General features: G+C 46.4%; 1 protein-coding gene across 1 annotated transcript in view; it reads right to left on the reverse strand.

Moving 5' to 3' along the window:
• Positions 1-22,154, reverse strand: part of LOC132897900 (carbohydrate sulfotransferase 3-like) — a 60,672-nt gene extending 38,518 nt beyond the window's left edge. Inside the window, exon 1 of the mRNA XM_060939163.1 lies at positions 22,091-22,154. The gene's annotated coding sequence lies outside the window, so the exon portion shown is untranslated. The remainder of the gene's footprint in view (positions 1-22,090) is intronic.
• Positions 22,155-24,716: the final 2,562 nt, after the last annotated feature.

Genomic DNA, 24,716 nt, shown 5'->3' on the forward strand with positions numbered 1-24,716 from the left:
CGGAGATGGTTTCTTTGTCGCGCCAGTTTTTTCTTTAGTTTTTCCAGGCAGCGTACCTCTTTGGCACAATCTTCTCCATAACTTATTTTTAATATGTAGTGAAAATTCATTATGTCTGATAATTATAACTATTCTTTTAAGTTTGTTTCTTAAGACACGTATTTTTAAGTATGTTACCTCGCTTGTTGACAGTTTCGGCGAACACTTCCGCAATTCGAAAAGGAAAATCACAGACACAAAAAAAGGAAAGAAACAAACAAACAAGAAAAAACACAGAAAAAACAAACCGGGGCTTTGTCACATTACCATATATAAAAGGAGTTACAGAACGCATCCAACGATCCATGAGGAAATACCACATCAACACCCCGGTCAAACCATACAAGAACCTCCGACAGCTGCTAGTTCACCCCAAAGATAAAATACAACTGGACAATAAATGCAATGTCATATATGAAATCCCTTGCCGTTCATGCAATAAAGTCTATATTGGTGAAACAGGCAGATGCTTCCACACTCGCAGGAAAGAACACCAAATAGAACGTGAAAAAGAAACAACAAAAAGACTCACAAGATCCGAAAAAGAAAAAGCAAACCAAGAAAACTTAAAATCAGCCATTTCAGACCACTGTAAACGACAAAATCATATTATGAATGGGGAAGAGGCCAGAGTCATTCGCGCTGAAGAGAATAGATATCAGCGTTGGATTTTGGAGGCAGTGGAGATACGTAAGCGGGCGCAGAGGACGATGAACCGGGATGAGGGAGCGTACGCGCTGTCACACACCTGGGGCGCAGTCCTGGGCCAGCGACCTGACAGCAGGAGGCGTGGACTACCTGTCAAATTGGGTGGGACGTTCACGCCTCCATAGAGTAACATCAGCTGATAAGGCCCGTCACCACTCGACATCTGGTGACTGTTTTGAAGAAGGCGGAAGTGTTCGCCGAAACTGTCAACAAGCGAGGTAACATACTTTAAAATATGAGTCTTAAGAAACGAACTTAAAAGAATAGTTAATACAGTACAGGTGATTTTATTAAAATTGCAGTGAAGCTTATGCTTAAGCATATTTTTTAAAGGAATAAATATTCTTTTAAACGATTCATCTTTGCCAGGTTATTTCATATTTTCATATCATCTTCAAAAATGCACTTTTTTATGCAAATGAGGATTCATCTCATTAAATATGCATATACACCGATCAGCCATAACATTAAACCCACTGACAGGTGAAGAAGTGAATATCATTGATTATCTCATTACAGTGGCACCTGTCAGGGGGTGGGATTTATTAGGTATATTTGGCAACAAGAAAGAGATCAGTCAATTCTCGAAGTTGATGTGTTGGAAACAGGAAAAATGGGCAACCGTAAGGATCTGAGTGACTTTAACAAGGGCCAAATCACACAAATTGCTGAAAAAGTGAATGCTGGCTAAAACAGAAAGGTGTCAGTATTAACTTTTCCAACAGTTCGTGCTACAGTAGGTCTTCTGTGGGATTGGACCATATAGGCTAGCCAGCATGCCCCATGCAAATCAGTGAGCCTTCGACATCCATGACCCTGCCGCCGGTTCACCGGTTGTCCTTTGGATCCTTGGACCACTTTTGTTTGGTACTAACCACTGCATACCAGGAACACACCACAGGATGTACCATTTTGGAGATGCTCAGACCCAGTCATCTCACCATCACAATCTGGCCCTTGTCAAAGTCACATATTAATACATTTTAGTGTCATGTTAATTTTAGTGTTTTACATTTTGTCCTCGAATAAAATGCCAGAGTGCGTCTCATCTCATCTCATTATCTGTAGCCGCTTTATCCTGTTCTACAGGGTCGCAGGCAAGCTGGAGCCTATCCCAGCTGACTACGGGCGAAAGGCAGGGTACACCCTGGACAAGTCGCCAGGTCATCATAGGGCTGACACATAGACACAGACAACCATTCACACTCACATTCACACCTACGCTCAATTTAGAGTCACCAGTTAACCTAACCTGCATGTCTTTGGACTGTGGGGGAAACCGGAGCACCCGGAGGAAACCCACGCGGACACGGGGAGAACATGCAAACTCCTTACAGAAAGACCCTCGCTGGCCACGGGGCTCGAACCTGGACCTTCTTGCTGTGAGGCGACAGTGCTAACCACTACACCACCGTGCAGCCCCAGAGTGTGTGTGAGTGAATTTACAGCTGAAAGATACATTTCAGCGTGACACGTTGTGGTTACATCAAACTGCCATATGGTGGCACTGAACTTAACACTGCTCCTCGCTCCTCACTCGAGCTGACATCATGCAAGAAACATGCATTTACGTTCAAGAACAGAATTGTAACTAAGACACGCCTGTGTTTTACACAAATTCCACCCACAGGTGTGTACCTCTCACTGACCTTCATGTGAATATGGAAGCAGCTCTTTAAAGTCTGAATTCTGATGTGTGTCATTTCAGTATTTCATCCCAACAATACAGCTCTACTGTATATTAGCAGCCTGCATGCTTTCTATCCATCCATCCATCCATCCATCCATCCATCCATCTATCCATTTTCTACCACTTATCCGGATCCGGGTCACGGGGGTAGCAGCCTATGCAGAGCAGCCCAGACTTCCCTCTCCCCGGCCACCTCCACCAGATCTTCTGGAGGAATACCAAGGCATTCGCAGGCTAGCTAAGAGATGTAATCTCTCTAGCGTGTCCTGGTTCTGCCCCAGCTCTTCTCCTGGTGGGGCATGCCCAGACAACCTCCCTTGGGAGGCATCCAGGGGGCATCCTAACAAGGTGCCTGAACCACCTCAACTGACTCCTTTCGATGTGGAGGAGCAGCGGTTCTACTCTGAGTCTCTCCTGAATGACCAAGCTTCTCACCCTGTCTCTAAGGGAGAGCCCAGCCACCCTGCGGAGAAAACTCATTTCTACCGCTTGTATCCGCAATCTCATTCTTTCGGTCACTACACACAGCTCGTGACCATAGGTGAAAATGGGAATGTAGATGGACCAGTAAATTGAGAGCTTTGCCTATTGCTTTCTAATTTCACCTTTTTTTTGGATGACTTTCCAGCCGTCTAAGAATTCCTGTAATCATCACTGTAAAACTCTCCAGATAGCAGTGAGGTCTCACTGCAGGCTCACTCTGAACTTTTTCATCTGGTCCACATCACCGCTGTGGAATGATGGCGATGAACTCATCCGAATCTGGCTGCCAGAAACACCGTCATCACGACTCCACCTGAAAGAGGCCATATCTCAGGCAGGATATGGAGCAGGACTGGAGATGTGATTAGCGGCTGGTTGTATCCGAGCCATTTTTAGCTCAGAGTCTGAATGATGTGGAGCTGTGTACAGCTGAGATCATTTTAGGCCACAACTGACCCTCCGTTCACACCAACATGTGACAAGTTGCTCCTGTCACTGATTAGCTCAGCCGTCCATGAGGTCGATGAGCTGTTGCCATGGTGTGGCATCCATCATCCACAGTTCCGTTACATCGTATCTCCTCCATCAGTTCTCCACAGATTTCCGTTCCGATTGTTTTGTTTGAAAGAACTCATCATGCCACATAAAACTTGGCCGTTGTTTTGTCAAAGTTTTTGCTAATGAGTTACTAATTAGGCCAAATTAGCAAATTTTCTAAGCCTCTCACTAGAATTGTATCTCCTCTCTGATTTCTCATCCGATTCCAGTTCTGATCAATGTTTTGGGTCGAGCTTCCCTTGAGGAACAAAACTTGGTTGTTTGTTTGTTGATTTTCCTGTTGTAAACAATTTGTTTATTTTCAGTTAAATCGTGTCTCGTCCCTCAGTTCTCAATGGATTTCCGTTCTGATTGTTTTGTTTGAAAGAACTCGACCTTCTGCACAAAACTCAGTCACTGTATTGTCAAATTTTTGCTAACGAGCTGCTAATTAGGTCACTTTAATGAGTTTTTGGGACTACTCATTAGAATTATATCTCCTCTCATTTATCATGTGAATTCAATTCTGATCAATGTTTTGGGTCGATCTTCTACTGGGGAACAAAGCTTAGTCCTTTGTTGATGTTTCTGTTGTAAACAGTTTGTCGTGGAGGTTGGTCCTCTCTCACATCGTCACATTTCAGTTCTGTTTGATGTTTTGGTCATCAGGGTTGTTTTGATGGCAGGACAGATGACTTACTATGCCCTTGATGTTCTGGGAGTTTATCGACTACTGTCACATGCTACATGCTTGACTTAGCACTAGCTTCATTCTCAGATGAAATTAGCAAAGAAGGATAATCATACTAGCTGCATATGCCCACCAGAGACACCAACAATCTCTGCTCCCTCCTTCCAATCTTTATTTTACTTCTAATATCCAAAAGAAGAAGAAGAAGCTTTTATTTTTGTCACATGCACACTCAAGCACAGAGAAATTTCTCCTCTGCATTTAACCCATCTGAAGCAGTGAACACACAAGTGAGCAATGAGCACACACACACATACATACCCAGAGCAGTGGGCAGCTATGCTACAGCACCCAGGGAGCAGTTGGGGGTTCGGTGCCTTGCTCAGGGGCACTTCAGCCATGATATAGAGGGAGGGGAAAGTGCCGTTCATTCACTCAACTCCCCTCACATTTTTCCTGCTGGTCCTGGAAATCAAACTGACAACCCTTGTATGCACATTTAATCAGATATCAATGAGAGGAATTTTGCAAGAGAGCTAAAATTGTGAGCGCAGAGCTGAACAAATGTCGGAACGTCATGTAGAAAAGAAATTATCACCTGTTGCATCTTCACTTGTTAGTGTGCATGTTGGCTGAAGATTAGCCTGAAAATTAGCTTCTATGACTGTATCTGTTTGTGTGTCCTTTAAAAATGCCTGATGCTTCAATGGTAAGATTTCTAATAGTAAATTATTCTGCAGTCCTGCCCATAGATTACTGATTAACAGGGTTTTAAGGTGAGGTTCATTCCACTCGAAGGTCTTTTGAAGAAGAGATCCCGAAAAGGTGACCGACAGAAACTAAACCCCGTCACTAGACTACACATGTATGAGGCTGAAACAGTACGTCTGTTCTCAGATCCCTGATGCCCCTGTTTGTGTGTGTGCGTGCTTGTATGTTTGTGCATGTGTGTTTCGGTGTGGTCGGCTGAGGTTAACGCTTCCCCACCGCATATGAGAGGGAGCTCCGGGTAAATTACTAACTTGGTGTTGTGTCAGCTGCTCCAAATAGCAAAGCCACTGCTATGGTAAATACTCGAGCACTTCAGGAAAGGCTTCATTAACAAAGCACAGAGGCTGGAGAGAGAATTGCACAAAGAAAGCAGGAGAGAGGTGATTATGAGTGAAGGGGTCAGAAAATTTGGCAAACGTCTAAACGTTTTATTTCACGCCGAGTCTGTAGGAGTGGAGCAGAAAGACCACCAGTGAAAGAGCAATTCTACTGTCTGTAAAAAGTGCAGTGATTTTTTTCCCCATCAGTGGTGTTACTGCAAGTGAGCAGTCTTCCATGACTAACTGCAGGATCACATCTAGCTCGGACTTCAAGTTTGTTTTTGGAAAGCAATCCATCCAGATGTACTGCATTTACAACCTGCTGGTAACACTTGTCTTTGGTCCAGAGCACACAGTGTCCATTTCTTCCAAAAAAGCCCTAGAATACTGATTCATCTGAGGACAATACACATTTCCACTGTGTGATGGTCCATCCCAGATGCTGCCAAGCCCAGAGAAGTCAATGGTGCTACTTCTGGACACAGTTAACATAAGGCTTCCTTTTTGCACAGTAAAATGTTAACTGGTGTTTGTGGATGTAACTCCATTTTGTAGCTTGATAAAGGTTTGCCAAAGTAATCCTGAGCCCATGTGGTTCTATCAGCTGTAGTTGAATGGTGGTTTTTGATGCAGTGAGGGATCGGAGATCATGGGGGTTCAGATTAGGCTTGAGCCCTTTACACACCAAAATTCCTCCAGATTCCTTGAATCATTTAATGATATTATGCACCGTAGAGGGTGCAAATAATCCAAATTCCTTCCTATCTTTCTCTGAGGAGCATTGTTTTTAAACATTTCAATAATTTTCTCACACATTTGTTGATAAACTGGAGATCCTCAGCCCGTCTTTACTCCTCAAAGACTCGGCCTTTCCTGGAGACTGATTTTGTACCAAATCATGATTACAGTCATGTGTTTCAAATCACATCATTATTTAATTGTTTTACCTCATTACTATCCCTAAATTTCCCCATCCCTACTTTTTTTGGACTGTGTTACAGGTCTGAAACTCAGGAATGGATGTTGATTAACAAATGAAATGAAGTTGACCAACAAAACATGAAATATCTTGGGTTCATTCTGTCTGTAATGAAATACAAGTCAAAGCACATTCACAAATCACTGCTTTCCTGATGTAGGAGATGCAGTCAAAGATACAGTATCTGATATCTATGAATGAATAAGAGTGGAAAGAGTGAAAGGTACACCCAGGAAGTCCAAGCAGCTGGACAAACTTGGTATACGAACACGTTACGTGACCAAGTGTGTGATTGTTGTTATCAATGATGTTTGTATATTTTCTTCATTCCATGATGGATGACTTCATCCTGTAGTCATGGACACCGTTATGAAATCTTCCTACTGACACTTGCGGTACCGATAAGGTATTAGGCAGAGACCCGTCCACCCGTAAATTTGACGGGCAATTGCCGATTTCAACGGGCAAGTATACACACAGACGGATACTGAAACGGACGATAATGCCGAAAATTTTCGCACATGAATACTCCCACATGTCATCCGATAAATCCAGTTATGTTCCGCCCACACACGGACTGGCCATCGGGAGTAGCGGGAGTTTTCCCGGTGGGCTGGTGGTTCAGCGTGGGCCGGCGGAGAAAAAAAAAAAAAAACAGTTGCGCGCTGGCCTTTAATATGATAAGCAATGTTAACAGTTTCTTTAACAAACTGTTAACATTGCTTATTACAGTTGCGCGCTGGCCTTTAATATGATAAGCAATGTTAACAGTTTGTTAAAGAAACTGTTAACATTGCTTATCATATTAAAGGCCAGCGCGCAACTGTTTTTTTTTTTTTTTTTTTCTCCGCTGGCCCACACTGAACCACCGGCCCACTGGGAAAACTCCCGCTACTCCCGATGGCCAGTCCGTGTGTGGTTCCGCCATCATTTACAAATCGTAAGAAACACAGTTTAATACGAAAAATACTGAAAACTTGAAATGAAAAATCAGAATATTTCATCGTTTCCGCCATTTTGGCCCGCACTGAATCTTGTAACATGCGGACTGAATAAATCGCGAATTCTGATTGGTCGAAAATTGCCAAACACCCTGCGTTGTAGTTTCCTCTTTCTTGGCGGGAGAACCGCATTTTTTTTTGCTGACTCACTCTTCTGGATCAAGATGAATCCCAACAAACGCCCCAAATTGAATGTGACAAAAACTGATTCGTTTTTCCACAAAAAGACAGAAAAGGTATGTGTGATACATTGATTAACAAGGGGGGTTCATTGGGGTATGGTAAAATAGAATACTGTTGTTTTTTTTTTTTTTATTAAATACTGTAACTAGATCAAAAGATTATATACAATTCATTGTTGTTTATTTTCTTTTCACTTTTGTTACCAAATCAAACACCATACATACATCTGATACATTCAGGAGTGAAACTGAAAAAAATACAAAGTAAAAATATGCAATATTTCTGATCAAAAATTACACGCCATTTCACCCTGAAAATGTCCTAGAATGCAGGAAATGAAGTCTAAATTTCAAAAATTTTCTGGGGGGGCATGCCCCCAGACCCCCCTAGAGGGACTTCGCGCCTGCGGCGCTCGTCTTCGCACCTGCGGCGCTTATCAGGATTATATAAAATATTATTTTTGACTGGTAAATTTCTTTTTCTGCCTAATACCCTAGGTACCGAAGCACTCATTCGTGATGGTAAACATGAAACCATAGAGAGCACACAAGCTTCTAAGAATGTGAAGGTGGTTTCATCTTCACGCATCCCTCATAGACATCCTCTCCATGTGAAGTATATTATAGGTTTTATAAGATCACATCATCTCTGTGGATCTGTATTGGCTGTTGTGTATGAGTGCTCCAGTGGCGCTATTAAATTTCCATAACTACAGGAAGAAGATCACTGCTCGTTAATCTTGAAATGATGATAACCAGTCACAGGCTTGGCCACTTAGTGTAGATGGATTGAGTCCACTTGCTATGTGCATGACACAGTGAGCGAAGCCTCTGTGCGATTATTATCCATTTGCTCTGCAGTTCTGCGAACAAAACATTGCTTCTGGATGAAGTATACTGGGGCCTTAAGGGACTGGGTTCGAGGAGGAGGAGAAGGAGGAGAGAAAAGGTTCAGACCTGGCTTTAAAATCCAATCACATAAGGACATCTGAGTCTGACAACCTTTCTGTCCTGGTGTTTTGATGGCATCCACTAAATAAAGTAGATAGCAAAAGAACTACATTAACAGTGTGAACAGAGGTAGTGGAAACACTACATTTACTAACCTTTTTCAAAAATATTTTGTGATTGTACGAATAATTCTAGCTTGGCCAGTGTCCACCTTGAGTCCTTGTACATGCATTTATAGACGCAACATAAAATCCTCTCAGAAATCCTATCAGATTGGCTTTTGCTAGCTACTTGGACGTGCAATGGAAATTTTTCTTCCTTAGTATGACGTATTTCAGAGTAAAAACAGCATATGTGTTAGGTGAATGTGACTGACTTATGAAAAGTGGGAATTCCAAAACAAATATTGAGTCTAGTCCAGTCTGTACTTAGGCACTGAAACACAACCGGCAGGAACAAAGCGGGAATATATCGCTGTGCTTTAGTCGTTGTAGAAGATTACAGAGAAAGTTCTATTTCTGAGTAAAAACAGCAAATATGGTATGCAGGTATTTGGTTATATCCACATATCCAGAATGTGACTGACTTATGAAAAGTATCAGGCTAGCATATATTAGCTAGCCGGTTAGCTAGTTTTTCATCTTCATAATCTTCATTGCTTTCTCAAAGAACCTGTAAAATTAAGTTGTCAAACCTTCCAAGATACTATTATGATGCTTCTTCTTACTCCTTACTGAAAGATCTCTCAGAAATCCTGTCATGTTAGCCTATATTAGTAATCACTAGCATCAGCAGTAAAGCTTAGTTATGAACCTGACTACAATCCTATAAGTTTAGCATATATTACTCAGTAAGATAATGTTAGCAGTGTTTATAGCAAAGATCCAGGCTTAAAGCAGATACGCAGAACCTTTATTTTTAAATACATTTCTGAGTGGATAGTATCTCCATCCTTGACTCTTGTATGCTGCATAAATGGGAATAAAAAAATATTAGTGCTGTCAAGCGATTAAAATATTTAATCGCGATTAATGTCGCAACTGTCATAGTTAACTCGCGATTAATCGCAATTTAATCACACATTTTTGTCACATGAAAAAACATTGTAATTCTCTTATCAGCATAAAAATGTGAATGGGCTTGCTCACCGTTCGAACTACGGGGGTACTCGGGGGATCCGAGATCCCCTGAAACAGACATGAGATCCCTTGAAAACATGATTTGGGAAATGTTGGATGGTCTCTAAAATATTGGCAAAATGATGTTTATTGACAGCAATCGTGTGTAACGGGAAGCATTTGCATATCCGAAGTGAGCGCGCGATGGAGAGCCGCGCTCTGAGACAAGCACAAGCACCCCCCCCAAGGGAAAAAAAGGGACCCCCCGAAAATATCGGCATAGTTCGAACACTGGTTGTACCAATGTTTTTTTTTTTTTATTGCAGAGCATAAAACACGTCTTGTCACAGCCACTGCAAAGTCGGGCTGGAGCCGCCGATGGGAAAACGAAACCTAAGCCGAGCACCGTGGCTCTTCGTCCCGAGGCGCGGGGCTAGCGCGCCCTGCCCGCGCTGGTTCTTTGGGGGGAGCAATCCTCCTCCACCAGCAGATCCAACTCACCACCAGGTGGTGATCAGTTGACAGCTCAGCCCCTTTCTTCACCCGAGTGTCCAAGACATAGGGCCGGAGATCAGATGAAACAACAACAAAATCTATCATCGACCTCCAACCTAAGGTGTCCTGGTGCCATGTGCACTTATGGACACCCCTATGCTCGAACATGGTGTTCGTTATGGACAAACTGTGACTAGCACAGAAGTCCAATAACAAAACACCACTTGGATTCAGATCGGGGAGGCCGTTCCTCCCAACCACGCCCCTCCAGGTGTCACTGTCGTCGCCCACATGAGCATTGAAGTCCCCCAGTAGCACAATGGAGTTCCCAGTCTGAGCACCCCCCAGTACCTCTCCCAGGGACTCCAAGAAGGCCGGATACTCTATAGTGATATTCGGCCCATAGGCACAAACAACAGCAAGAGCCCTCTCCCCAATCCGAAGGCGCAGAGAGGTGACCCTCTCATTCACTGGGGTAAACTCCAACACATGGCGGCTGAGCTGGGGAGCTATAAGCAAGCCCACACCAGCCCGCCGCCGCTCACCATGGGCGAATCCAGAGAAGTGGAGAGTCCAGCCCCTCTCGAGGAGCTGGGTTCCAGAGCCCAAGCTGTGCGTGGAGGTGAGCCCAACTATCTCTAGCCGGTACCTCTCAACCTCCCGCACAAGCTCAGGCTCTTTCCCCCCAGCGAAGTGACATTCCATGTCCCAACAGCTAGCCGCTGTGTCCGGGGATCAGGTCGTCGAGGCCCCTGCCTTCAACTGCCGCCCAATCCACACTGCACTGGCCCCCTACTGCAACCTCTGTGGGTGGTGAACCCACAGGAGGTTCAACCAGTTTAAATAATGCAAATTATCTCATGCACACTCACACACACTACTGTCAGAGCTGCTGTTATAGAACATTAATCAACACCTTCTGACCAGTCGTTTTATCCGTCATCTTGAGTTCCTTTTTGAAATAAACACATCACATTATTGAGGCTGAGAGCATCAGACTTCACCTCTGCCACATTAAACCAAGCTGTTAAAACCATGAGACTTCACACAGGAAGTGACCCCAAATAGCACTAACTCAAGTCACTGCATGCACCGAGGATAAACGAGCGCAATGAAATCCTCATTATATAACGACGCGCATTAGGAAACACAACCCAACAAGTAATAACATCATCACACAGCATCGGTAGGGAGGCGTGGCCTATTCATAATCTCTGGAACTCGTTATCAGGGTTGTGATGTTGAGGTGAGATGGATGAAGACAAATACAGGACCATACTACAAGATGTAAGACTGTGGGCGGGGCTTAAACTTCCAAAAGGACAATGGCGCTAATCATACTGCATACTTCATTCCTAATTATGAAACATTTTGCTACATCTCGTCAAATCTTAAGAAATAAACTTGTTTTGAAGTCTAATCTGGATTTATTTGTTGAACATGGATTGAACTTAATTTTTGGTGTGTTTTACAGGGTGAAGGACTTTATAAACAGCAGATTAATATGTATGTGACCCAGATGGAGATGCATTAATAAATGCTGCTAGTGAGGTCCACTGAACATTTCCATACCTGAAAGAGAACCCTTGGTGGTTTGGGAATTTTATCGGTCCGACAGGCTCGTTCGGCTGCTGAGTGCTTTGGTACATTAAGAAGCAAAGGCCGAAGAATGCTTCTGTGTTTTACAGGCTTTGGAATATCACTAGTTTCAGACGATGAACAGTGTCGATTGTTATAATCATCTATAACCAAAGGCCATTCCGCAGACCATGGAAATATTGCTGGGTCACAGTTTAAAGGGAAACTGAAGGCAAATTTTTTATTATCAAAATTTATTTATCTCATTTTATTAAATATAGGAATGTATTTTGATAGCTCTTTTGTCACTGCTATAGCAAGTTATGAGTGTTTGAAATATGCTCTGTAATATATCAGTCCATATGTCAAAGCAATGGCCGTAAACGAGATTCATTAAGACCTGTGCAAGACATTGTAGGACAGAAGTAAAACGTACTGTACAGCAGAAATCAAAGTGACCAACATCTGCCAACATTGTCAAAAGAAGCACGCACTCTTTCAAATGCTGATGTAACCAAGCCGGAAGTTTTGTTTGTTTTGATAGCAATCGGGAAAGTTTGAAAAGAGTAGGCAGTAATCATCATTTAAACTCGTTTTTGTACAATATTTCGTTTGGAAAACAGTTTTCAAAATGGTGGCACTGACACCTAGCTGACACTTCACATTTCAAAGTCTCGCACAAGTCTCTTGAAGATTGCACGGATAAGTCATGCCTGCCATGGACCAAACAAACTAAATTCAACATGGCTAAAAACTGAATAGAACTATAAGTATAATATTTAATTGCAATTAGTTGCCAATATGAGTCACGATATAGGGTTACTAAAACTGAAAACGTAACTGAATAACATGTTAAGTAAGAAATATGTCAGTAAACCTGCTGAAGATCAGCAAACTACAAACATGGATCCTCCAACCTACAATTCCCAGAACACACAGTGCCCTCTGTCTCCCGCCTACTGAATCACAGCTGGCTTCCATTTCATCAATCTCCTGTCCCTCCATATACAGTGGTGCTTGAAAGTTTGTGAACCCTTTATAATTTTCTTTATTTCTGCATAAATATGACCTAAAACATCATCAGATTTTCACACAAGTGTTAACAGTAGATAAAGAGAACCCAGTTAAACAAATGAGACAAAAATATTATACTTGGTCATTTATTTATTGAGGAAAATGATCCAATATTACATATCTGTGAGTGGCAAAAGTATGTGAACCTCTAGGATTAGCAGTTCATTTGAAGGTGAAATTAGAGTCAGGTGTTTTCAATCAATGGGATGACAATCAGGTGTGAGTGGGCACCCTGTTTTATTTAAATAACAGGGATCTATCAAAGTCTGATCTTCACAACACACATTTGTGGAAGTGTATCATGGCACGAACAAAGGAGATTTCTGAGGACCTCAGAAAAAGCATTGTTGATGCTCATCAGGCAGGAAAAGGTTACAAAACCATCTCTAAAGAGTTTGGACTCCACCAATCCACAGTCAGACAGATTGTGTACAAATGGAGGAAATTCAAGACCATTGTTACCCTCCCCAGGAGTGGGCGACCAACAAAGATCACTCCAAGCGCAAGGCGTGTAATAGTCAGCGAGGTCACAAAGGACCCCAGGGTAATTTCTAAGCAACTGAAGGCCTCTCTCACATTGGGTAATGCTGATGTTCATGAGTCCACCATCAGGAGAACACTGAACAAGAATGGTGTGCATTGCAGGGTTGCAAGGAGAAAGCCACTGCTCTCCAAAAAGAACATTGCTGCTCGTCTTCAGTTTGCTAAAGATCAGTTTGCCAAAATAGAACTTTTTGGTATCAATGAGAAGCATTATTGTGGCAGTTTGTAGGAGTGGGAGGAGCACAGAAGACGGCAGGCCAGAACTGAGTTTCATAATTCATGTTTATTTTGACACTTTTCAGTGGTCTTTTTACACTCTCTCGTGTACACACACACACACACACACACACACACACACACACGCGCGCACACATCAGGTGTCTGGTTGGGGAGAGAGCTCTCCCTCTGCTCTTGCTCTCTCCTTAAATAGGGCACAGTCACTGGAGAAGACACACAAACAGACATAAATCAACCTCCGGTGCAGTGATTCTGCCACTTACCTTCCCTTACTCCGCCCTCCGGTCACAGACCGACTCTTGACCACGCCCCCGCTGCCACATACCCCCACCGCCCGACTCAGGCCGGGCAGCTGTCAGGCCTGCAGCCGACTCCCCCTCACCCCTTGATGGGAGAGGAAGTCTGCCACAACCATCTGCGCCCCCGGCCTGTGGATCACCTTGAAGTGAAAGGGTTGGAGTGCCAGATACCAACGGGTGATCCACGCATTGGCATCCTTCATGCGGTGGAGCCACTGAAGGGGTGTGTGGTCTGAACAGAGGGCGAAAGGGCATCCCAGAAGGTAGTACTGGAGGGTGAGGACCACCCACTTGATCACCAGGCACTCTTTTTCAATGGTGCTGTAGCGCCCCTCATGCACTGACAGCTTCCTACTGATGTACAGCACTGGGCGGTCCTCCCCCTCCACCTCCTGGGACAAAACAGCCCCCAGCCCTCTGTCCGATGCATCCATCTGTAACATAAAAGGGAGAGAAAAGTCAGGGGAGTGTAACAGTGGCCCCCACACAGTGCAGCCTTCATCTCAGAGAAAGCCCGCTGGCATTGCTCCATCCACTGGACCAGATCTGGTGCCCCCTATTTAGTGAGATCAGTCAGCGGGCTGGTGACATCCGAATAATTAGGTATAAACCTACGATAGTAGCCAGCCAGCCCCAGGAACCGTCTCACCCCCTTTTTGGTCTTGGGCTTTGGTCAGGCTGCAATTGCTGCTGTCTTGTTAATTTAGGGATGCACCTGCCCGTTGCCCAAGTGGAAGCCCAGATACCGTACTTCCACCCGTCCAATCGCACACTTCTTCGGGTTGGCTGTGAGACCCGCTCCCCTCAGTGACCTAAGGATGGCCCTCAGATGTTGTACGTGCCGCGGCCAGTCATTACTATAGATAATGATGTCATCCAAGTATGCGGCCGTGTAGGTGGCGTGGGGGCGGAGGACCCTATCCAGTCACTTTGGGACTCCTCGATGATGCCCATTTTGAGCATGGCCTCGAGTTCTTCCTGAACCACTTTTTTCTTGTGTTCGGGTAGCCTGTAAGGGTGGCTGCACATTACCACCCCCGGGGGCGTCTCAATGTGGTGCTCTATGAGGTCGGTGTGGCTGGGCAGGGGCGAGAACACGTCTGAAAACTCAGTGTGCAACTGGGCAACCTCCGCAAGTTGGGTCGGGGAGAGGTGGTCTCCACAGGGGACCGGAGAGGTACACGATGCCAGTGTTCCTTTTTGAACCTTCAGCCCCAGCTCCGCCTTCTCCGGAACCACTGACACCAACGCCATGGGGACCTCCTTGTTCCAGAGTTTGAGTAGATTGAGGTGGTAAATCTGTAGCACCCCACCCCTGTCCGTTCGCTTCACCTCATAGTCGACGTCCCCGACTCGCTGTGTGACCTCAAAGGGTCCTTGCCACTTGGCGATTAAATTGGAGCTCGATGTGGGCAACAGTACGAGTACTTTACCTCCCGGTGCGAACTCTCTAAGGCACGTACCCTTGTCGTACAGGCGGGTTTGCCATTCTTGAGCCTGCCGCAAATTCTCCTGGGTTAGGTGGGTGAGTGTGTCGAGTTTTGCGCACAGGTCAATAACGTATTGAATCTCATTTTTACTTGGCGAACGTCCCTCCTCCCAATTTTCTTGCAGCACGTCTAAAATGCCGCGCGCCTTACGCCCATATAATAAATTGAATGGAGAGAACCCCGTGGAGGCTGGTGGGACCTCTCGCACTGCAAATAACAAGGGTTCGAGCCATTTATCCCAATTATGTGCATCCACGCTTATGGATTTCTTAATTATATTTTTGAGGGTGTGATTGAATCGTTCGACTAAACCGTCCGTTTGTGGGTGATAAACGCTGGTGCGGGTCGGCTTAATTCCTAATAACCCATACAGTTCGTTCAGTTTTCGTGACATAAACGAGGTGCCTTGATCAGTCAGAATCTCTTTGGGGATTCCAACTTGGGAGATGACGCGCAAGAGCGCTTCCGCAATACTGCGTGCTGAGATATTGCAAAGAGGCACTGCTTCCGGGTATTGCATTGCATAGTCCATTAGAACTAATATAAAGCGATACCCTCGTGTTGACCGATCTAATGGCCCGACGAGATCCATCCCAATCCTTTCGAACGTAGTCTCGATTAATGGGAGAGGGCGCAAAGGTGCTTTTGGAATTGCTGCTGGATTTACTAACTGGCATTCGCGGCATGCTGTACACCACTTACGGACATCACCGCGAATCCCTGGCCAATAGAACCGGGCCATTATTAGGGCTGGTGTTTTATCTTGCCCTAAGTGTCCAGCCATGGGATTAAAGTGAGCTGCCTGGAATACCAATTCCCGGTGGCTTTTTGGAATCAAAAGCTGTGTGATTTGTTCTTGAGTCTGAGTGTCCTTCGTCATTTGGTATAATCTGTCCCCACATTGCCTCGTTTTTCACCAGGCTTTGGTGGATTGAAGTCTGATTACAGCCTGAGTCCACCAACGCCTGATATGTATCCCCTTGGACACTCACCGGTATGCGATAGGCTCCGGCACGATTGAGGGTGGCTCCTGGCATGTTGGGGACCTGAACCACCGCGCCCACCTCCATTGCCAAGCTCTACTGTTGGAGGTGGCCCGGCTCCCCGCAGCGCCAGCAAACCCGCCCGGGCTTCACCTCTGCACTGGTTGTCTGGGGCTCACTCACCTGAGGGGGGGGAAGAGACAGACATAGAAGGGAGAGACGGGAGGGCACTGCGGGTGCGGCGGGCTGGCTGGGGTGACGCCGGCCCCCGCCTCTGCAGTGGGGGAACGGGGCGAGGACGAGACACAGGAGGGGGGAGAGAGAGAGGAGAGGGAAGAAGAGGTTGTCTGCTGTCCTGCCATCGGGACAGCCACCAAATGGTCCTCCCCCAGCTTGATGGCCTGATCCAGCGATGCCGGGCGGTGGCACTGGACCCACTTTGCGGTTCCTGCCGGTAGGCAAGTGATGAACTGCTCCAGTACCACCTGATCGATGATTCCCTCGGCATTGTGGTTGTCGGCCCTCAACCACTGCCAGCAGGCATCCCGGAGTTGCTGGCCAAACATGAACGGCCAGCCGACTTCCTCCAAGCGCAGAGCACACAAGCGCTGTCGCTGCTGTTCAGGGATGCGCCCCACACGCTGGAGGACGGCCCGGCGGAGGTCCGCATAGACCAGCCAGTGGTCGGCAGGGAGCTGTAGTGCGGCTAGCTGCGCCTCACCTGTTAGCAGGGGGAGGAGGCGTGCCACATGCTGTTCCACCGGCCAGCCCGAGGCCTCTGCTACCTGCTCGAAGAGCATGAGGAAGGCCTCGGGGTCGTCATTCGGGCCCATCTTCATTAGGGTGAGGGGGGAAGGGCCCGCAGCAGTGGAGGTGGTGGACCCCGCCGATGCGAGGAGGTGCCAGAACACCTGTCAATCTTCCTGCTCTGCCAACACCAGGGCCTCGAACCGTTGCTCTTGCTCCTTCTGGAGGGCAACTAGTGCCTGGTGCTGGCTCTGCTGGGCCATGGCGAGGGCGTGGACCAGGTCGGCAAAAAAGGAGGACTCCATGGGGCTGCTCTTCTTCTGCGCTCCAGTCCTGGGTATCGGCACCACTGTGGCAGTTTCTAGGAGTGGGAGGAGCACAGAAGACAGCAGGCCAGAACTGAGTTTCGTAAGTCGTGTTTATTTTGACACTTCAGTGGTCTTTTTACACTCTCTCGTGTACACACACACACACACACACACACATCAGATGTCTGGTTGGGGAGACAGCTCTCCCTCTGCTCTCGCTCTTTCCTTAAATAGGGCGCGGTCACTGGGGAAGACACACAAACACACGTTAATCAACCTCTGGTGCAGTGATTCTGCCACTTACCTTCCCTGAGTCCGCCCTCCGGTCACAGACTGACGCTTGACCATGCCCCCGCTGCCACAGTTATGTTTGGAAAAAGGAAAACACTGCATTCCAGCATAAGAACCTTATCCCATCTGTGAAACATGGTGGTGGTCTTATCATGGTTTGGGCCTGTTTTGCTGCATCTGGGCCAGGACGGCTTGCCATCATATGGAATCAATTTTGTGCCAAAAGATTCCATAGAAACCCACCAACATCCCAGAGTTGAAGCTGTGCTGTCTGGAGGAATGGGCTAAAATTCCTTCAAGTTGGTGTGCAGGACTGATCAACACAGTTACTGGAAATGTTTAGTTGCAGTTATTGCTGCACAAGGGGGTCACACCAGATACTGAAAGTACAGGTTCACATACTTTTGCCACACAGCGATATTTAATATTAGATCATTTTCCTCAATGCATAAATGACTGAGTATAATATTTTTCTCTCATTTGTTTAACTGGGTTCTCTTTATCTACTTTTAGGACTTGTGTGAAAATCTGATGATGTTTTAGGTCATATTTATGCAGAAATATAGAAAATTCTAAAGGGTTCACAAACTTTCAAGCACCACTGTAAGCTCCCCTCACAAACACACCTTTGCAAAGTATCATTCTGCTATCAGTTCATGCCAAGCCTTGTGTCTTTCTGACTAACTACTTCATTTCTGACCCTTGCTACTTCATACTTTAGCAGAGAAAAATTATGACATAGGAAATGGAGAACTGCTTGCTATTAAACTAGCTCTTGAAGAGTGGCAGCACTGGTTAGAGGTAGCCACTCACCCCTTCATCATCATCAGTGATCATAAAAATCTTGAGTACCTCAGAAAGGCCCAGAGATTGAACCCACGTCAGGCCAGGTGGGCACTATTTTTCACTTGCTTTGACTTCACTATCTCATTCTGTCCTGGTTCCAAAAATGTCAAGGCAGATGCTTTATCCAGGGCATCCGGCCCATCCCACCATGAAACCAATTTACATCCCATTATCCCACCACAATGTTTCATAAAATCCATCACCTGCGAACTGGACAAGGAAATCAATGAATCACAGCCTCAAACTCTGCTGGTTCACCTCCCAACTGGCCTTCTCTTGGGTGGCATGGTGGTGTAAGTGGTTAGCATGGTTGCCTCACAGCAAGAAGGTTCTGGGTTCGAACCCAGCGGCCGGCGAGGGCCTTTCTGTGTGGAGTTTGCATGTTCTGTCTGTGTGGGTTTCCTCTGGGTGATCCAGTTTCCCCCACAGTTCAAAGACAGGCGGTTAGGTTAATATGGGACAGCCTTGGGCTGAGGTGCCCTTGAGCGAGGCACCTAACTCCCAACTGCTCCCCAGGCGCTGTTAGCATGGCTGCCCACTGCTCTGGGTATGTATGTATGTATGTGTGTGTGCTCATTGCTCACGTGTGTGTTCACTGCTTCAGATGGTTTAAATGCAGAGAGGAAATTTCACAAGTGTGTGATGAATAAAGTTGTGCTTTCTTTCTTTCTTTCTTTCTTTCTTTCTTTCTTTCTTTCTTTCTTTCTTTCGTTTTCTATGTGCCGAAGCATTTTCGCAGTAAACTCATCACCTGGGCACATGCATCTCCCACCACAGGACATCCGAACAGCCAGCGTATGCACCAGATGCTAAGGAACAGGTACTGGTGGGAGAACATGTTGTCAGAAATTTACCAATTCATCGCCTCCTGCTCCGAATGCGCTCAAGAAAAGGTCCCGAGAGCCCCCCCCAGCCGCTGGCAAACTATGCCCACTACCTATTCCCCAAAGGCCATGGTCTCACCTGGCTATCAACTTTATCATGGATCTTCCTCCCTCTCAAGACAACACCACGATAATGGTAACCATAGACAGATTTTTGAAAGCCTTGAAACTTATCCCACTGTCTGGTATCCCCACAGCCTCTCAAACCACAGTGTTCTTGCTCCAGCATGTCTTCCGGTACTATGGCATCCCAGAAGACATTGTTAGTGACCGGGGACCCCAATTCATTTCAAAGTTTTGGACAAGTTTCATGGAGAGGTTGGAGGTATCCATGAGCCTCACTTCCAGCTATCACCCTCCATCCAATGGTCAGGTAGAGAGAGCTAACCAGGAAATTGGCTGCTTTCTCAGGGTTTATTGCATGCACAACCAGGGGGACTGGGCACGTTTTCTGCCCTGGACTGAATATGCACAAAACTCACTGAAACACTCTGCCACCCAACTGACACTGTTTCAGTGCATACTCTGCTACCAACCACCCTTGTTCCCCTGGGATGACATGATGACAAGCCGTCGATGACTGACTGGTTCAAGCGCAGTCAGTCCATCTGGGAGGAGGTTCACCAACGTCTGGAATCATTCTGTGCCAAGTACAAGATATATGCAGATAAGCATAGAGGAGAGACTCCCAACTTCCTCCCTGGTGACAGAGTATGGGTGGCCATGAAAAACCTAAGGGAGACCAACATCTGCAGGAAGCTCCAACCTCGCTACATCGGGCCACTGAAAGTCCTGTGTTGCATCAACGAAGTGTCATAGCATTTTGAACTCCCTCCCCACAGCCAAATATCACCCACTTTCCATGTCTCACACCTTAAACCTGCCATCCTGGGACCCCTTGCTGGCAACACACCAACCCAAGAACACCCCTCACTCAACCTTGAAGGAGATCCCATCTACCAGGTCAACAAGATCCTTGATTCAAGACGTAGAGGAAGCCAAGTTGAGTCCCTGGTAGACTGGGAGGGGTACGGGCCAGAGGAACAAAGCTGGGTCATATCCAAAGGCATCCCTGACCCCCTTCTGAAGCAAGAGTTCCATGCCCAACATCCTAGCAAACCAGCACCCAGAGGTAGGGGTCATCCCAAAAAGGTTGTAGCTCCCAGAGGTAGCTCCTCGGGGGGGGAATCTGTCAGTCAACTAAAACTAAATTCAACATGGCTAAAAACTGAATAGAACTATAAGTATAATATTTAATTGCAATTAGTTGCCAATATGAGTCACGATATAGGGTTACTAAAACCGAAAACGTAACTGAATAACATGTTAAGTAAGAAATATGTCAGTAAACCTGCTGAAGATCAGCAAACTACAAACATGGATCCTCCAAACTCCAATTCCCAGAACACACAGCGCCCTCTGTCTCCTGCCTACTGAATCACAGCTGGCTTCCATTTCCTCATTCTCCTGTCCCTCCATATAAGCTCCCCTCACAAGCACACCTTTGTGAAGTATCGTTCTGCTACTAGTTCATACCAAGCCTTGTATCTTTCTGACTGACCACTTCATTTCTGACCCTTGCTACTTTCTTCTCGTTTCTCGCTCGTTGTCTTTCCTACGTTATGTTGTTCGCTGATCGCTCGACCCTTGCTAGTTTACTGACACTGACTCAGTCTCTCGATTTGGCTTTGTTGACTTTCTGCAATCTGTTTTCCTCCGCTCATACATCTGTAAGTGCCTGCATTCTCACAAAATAAAGCAAGTTTAAAAAGGACTTCACTTCCCCTTTAAGTATGTCTTTTTCCCACCAGAGAAATGTAAGCTACAAACACTTGTCCATTTCGATTCAGTTCGAAGGTTTTCACTGTGGATCAAATTTAGCAATTTCTTTCTTCTCTTCTGCTCAACTGGCAGCTGATAAAAGCTCAAATGAAGTGTTCTCTTTGTCGTGGAGACACAGTAAAACACACAGCAGTTCACTTTAGGCGGCACGATAAAAACTGGTTACACAGAACAATGCAGTTTAACAAAGGCGAAAATAAACAATACAGCAGAGCTGACCCCGGGTATTGCCCATAATACATTGCGGTAAACAAGCGATGATGTAGTTATGGGTTAGGGTCATTTTGAATAGGTATATTTGACCATTGATCTCGATTAAGCAGAAGTAAACAGTATCAATAACTGACACATTTATTTTATTCAAGATTAAAGTATTATCCACACACACATTTTACCAGCAATAGCGAGTAATGAGAAAACACGATAGTTATCACAAAGTGATCTGTTGCTTTTCTTGAAAAATATGACAATTGAAGCATCTTTGAATTCTTGAGGCCCCTGTCTCCCAACATTGCACCAAGATTTCTGTGAGTTTCTTTATAAGAAACCGTCCACCACAGGTCCACCTTGTTACAAATATTAATTATATTAGTAGATTTTATCATCTTAACACTATGGGACAAACTATTCGACAACGATTTCAGGAAAATTGCAACTCAGTTATACACATTTACTGTAAAATAAAATGTCATTATATGTTTATCATTATATTCATTATCAAAGGAATACTTCGAGGATCTCCTCAATCCCACCGTCATGTCTTCCATTGAGGAGACTGAGCATGATGACTCAGAGGTGGACTCGTCCATTACCCAAGCCGAAGTCATTGAGGTGGTTTGCAAGGTGTGTAACTCAAAATTATGACTCAGTTACACACATTTACTGTAAAATAAAATGTAATGATATTTTTACTTTTGTTTTTCTTGCTTTTCTTTTTGCTCTTCTTTTTTTTGCCAATTAAAACAAATATTATGACAGGCTACAAACACAGAGAGATTCTTACCTGATGATACTTGACGATATCTCTCCCTCGGACTGACAGATGATTTCTTACACAGGCTTTATACCACCAGTTGAGCATAACTTTTGCTTTTGTTTGGGTTTTTTGTTTGGTTGTTTTGTTTTTTAGACATATTCCTCTGCAGATGATGGTAAATCTTTGTTACTCCAGCTGAACAGGTTCCTCAATACATTCCTCTCAAGTCTCAAAAACACATCAGCTCCAAAACACTAAAAATATTCAGAACTCAGATACGCAAGGCTACTGATACAATGTAATCTCAGATTTATTCTGGTCATCTCATTGTAGAGCTCTCTGAGGTGTGGGTGGAGCACAGAGGACGGCAGGACAAAGCTTCAGGTACGAATTGGCTTTTATTGCCAGACTTTCCAGTATAACAACACCATTTTATTCTGGTAAATACACACACACACACTGTGTTCTTGTCCCGGGAAGAGCTCTCCTCTGCTCTCCCTCTGCCTCCTTAAATAGGGCGCGGTTATTGGGAAGACACACAAACACAGGTTAATTACCGTCAGGTGTAGTGATTCTGCCACTCACCTTCCCTGGCTCCGCCCTCCTGTCACAGACCGGCGCGTGACCACGCCCCCGCTGCCACATACCCCCACCGCCTGACTCAGGCTGGGCGCCGGTCCGGCCCGCAGCCGACTCCCCCCCCCCCCCCCCCTTGACGGGTGAGGAAGTCCGCCATGACCATCTGCGCCCCCAGCCTGTGGACCACCTTGAAATTGAAGGGTTGGAGTGCCAGATACCAACAGGTGATCCGCGCGTGGGAATCTTTCATGCGGTGGAGCCACTGGAGGGGTGCGTGGTCCGAACAGAGGGTGAAAGGGCACCCCGGCAGGTAGTAACGGAGGGCGAGGACCGCCCACTTGATCGCGAGGCCTTCCTTCTCAATAGTGCTGTAGCGCCCCTCACGCACCGACAGCTTCCTGCTTATGTACAGGATGGGGCGGTCCTCCCCCTCCACCTCCTGGGACAACACCGCCCCCAGCCCTCTGTCCGATGCGTTGGTCTGCAACACAAAAGGGAGAGAAAAGTCAGGGGAGTGTAATAGTGGCCCCCCACACAGTGCAGCCTTTACCTCAGAGAAAGCCCGCTGGCACTGCTCCGTCCACTGGACCGGATCTGGCGCCCCCATTTTAGTGAGGTCAGTCAGCGGGCTGGTGACGTCTGAATAATTAGGTATAAACCTACGATGGTAGCCAGCCAGCCCCAGGAACTGTCTCACCCACTTTTTGGTCTTGGACCTCGGGCAGGCCGCAATCGCTGCTGTCTTATTAATTTGGGGACGCACCTGCCCGTTGCCCAAGTGGAAGCCCAGATACCGTACTTCCACCCACCCAATCGCACACTTCTTCGGGTTGGCAGTGAGACCCACCCGCCTCAGCGACCTAAGGACGGCCCTCAGGTGATGCAGGTGCCGCTGCCAGTCGTTACTATAAATGATAATGTCATCAAGATATGCGGCCACATAGGTGGCGTGGGGCCGGAGGACCCTGTCCATCAGCCGCTGAAACGTAGCGGGCGCCCCAAACAGCCCAAAAGGAAGTGTGACAAATTGGTGTAAGCCGAACGGTGTGGAAAAGGCCGTTTTCTCCCGGGATAATGGAGTCAAGGGGATCTGCCAATATCCCTTTGTCAAATCCAGTGTTGAGTGAAAGCAAGCCGTGCCTAGTCGATCGAGCAGCTCATCAATACGAGGCATTGGGCACGCGTCGAATTTAGACACCGCGTTGACTTTTCTATAGTCCACACAGAACCGGACCGACCCGTCGGCCTTGGGTACCAAGACCACCGGGCTGCTCCAGTCACTGTGGGACTCCTCGACGATGCCCATTTCGAGCATGGTCTGAAGTTCTTCCCGAACCACCTTTTTTTTGTGTTCGGGTAGCCTGTAAGGGCGGCTACGCACTACCATCCCCGGGGGCGTCTCTATGTGGTGCTCTATGAGGTTAGTGCGACTGGGCAGGGGCGAGAACACATCCGAAAACTCGGCCTGCAACTGGGCGACCTCTGTGAGTTGGGTCGGGGAGAGGTGGTCTCCACAGGGGACCGGAGAGGTACGTGATGCCAATGTCCCTTTTTGAACCTCCGGCCCCAGCTCTGCCTTCTCCGGAACTACCGACACCAACGCCACGGGGACCTCCTCGTTCCAGAGTTTAAGCAGATTGAGGTGGTAGATCTGTAGCGCCCCCTCCCTGTCCGTTCGCCTTACCTCATAGTCGATGTCCCCGACTCGCCGTGTGACCTCAAAGGGTCCTTGCCACTTGGCGATTAATTTGGAGCTCGACGTGGGCAACAGTACGAGTACCTTATCTCCCGGAGTGAACTCTCTAAGGCGCGTGCCTTTGTTGTACAGGCGGGCTTGCCGTTCCTGGGCCTGCCGCAAATTCTCCTGAGTTAGGTGGGTGAGCGTGTGGAGTTTTGCGCGCAGGTCCATAACGTACTGAATTTCGTTTTTACTCTGTGAAGGTCCCTCCTCCCAATTTTCTCGCAGCACATCTAAAATGCCGCGTGGCTTATGCCCGTATAGCAATTCAATTGGGGAGAACCCCGTGGAGGCTTGGGGGACCTCTCGCACTGCAAATAACAAGGGTTCGAGCCA

This window comes from Neoarius graeffei, chromosome 14, assembly GCF_027579695.1.
Source record: "Neoarius graeffei isolate fNeoGra1 chromosome 14, fNeoGra1.pri, whole genome shotgun sequence".
Taxonomy (NCBI): domain Eukaryota; kingdom Metazoa; phylum Chordata; class Actinopteri; order Siluriformes; family Ariidae; genus Neoarius; species Neoarius graeffei.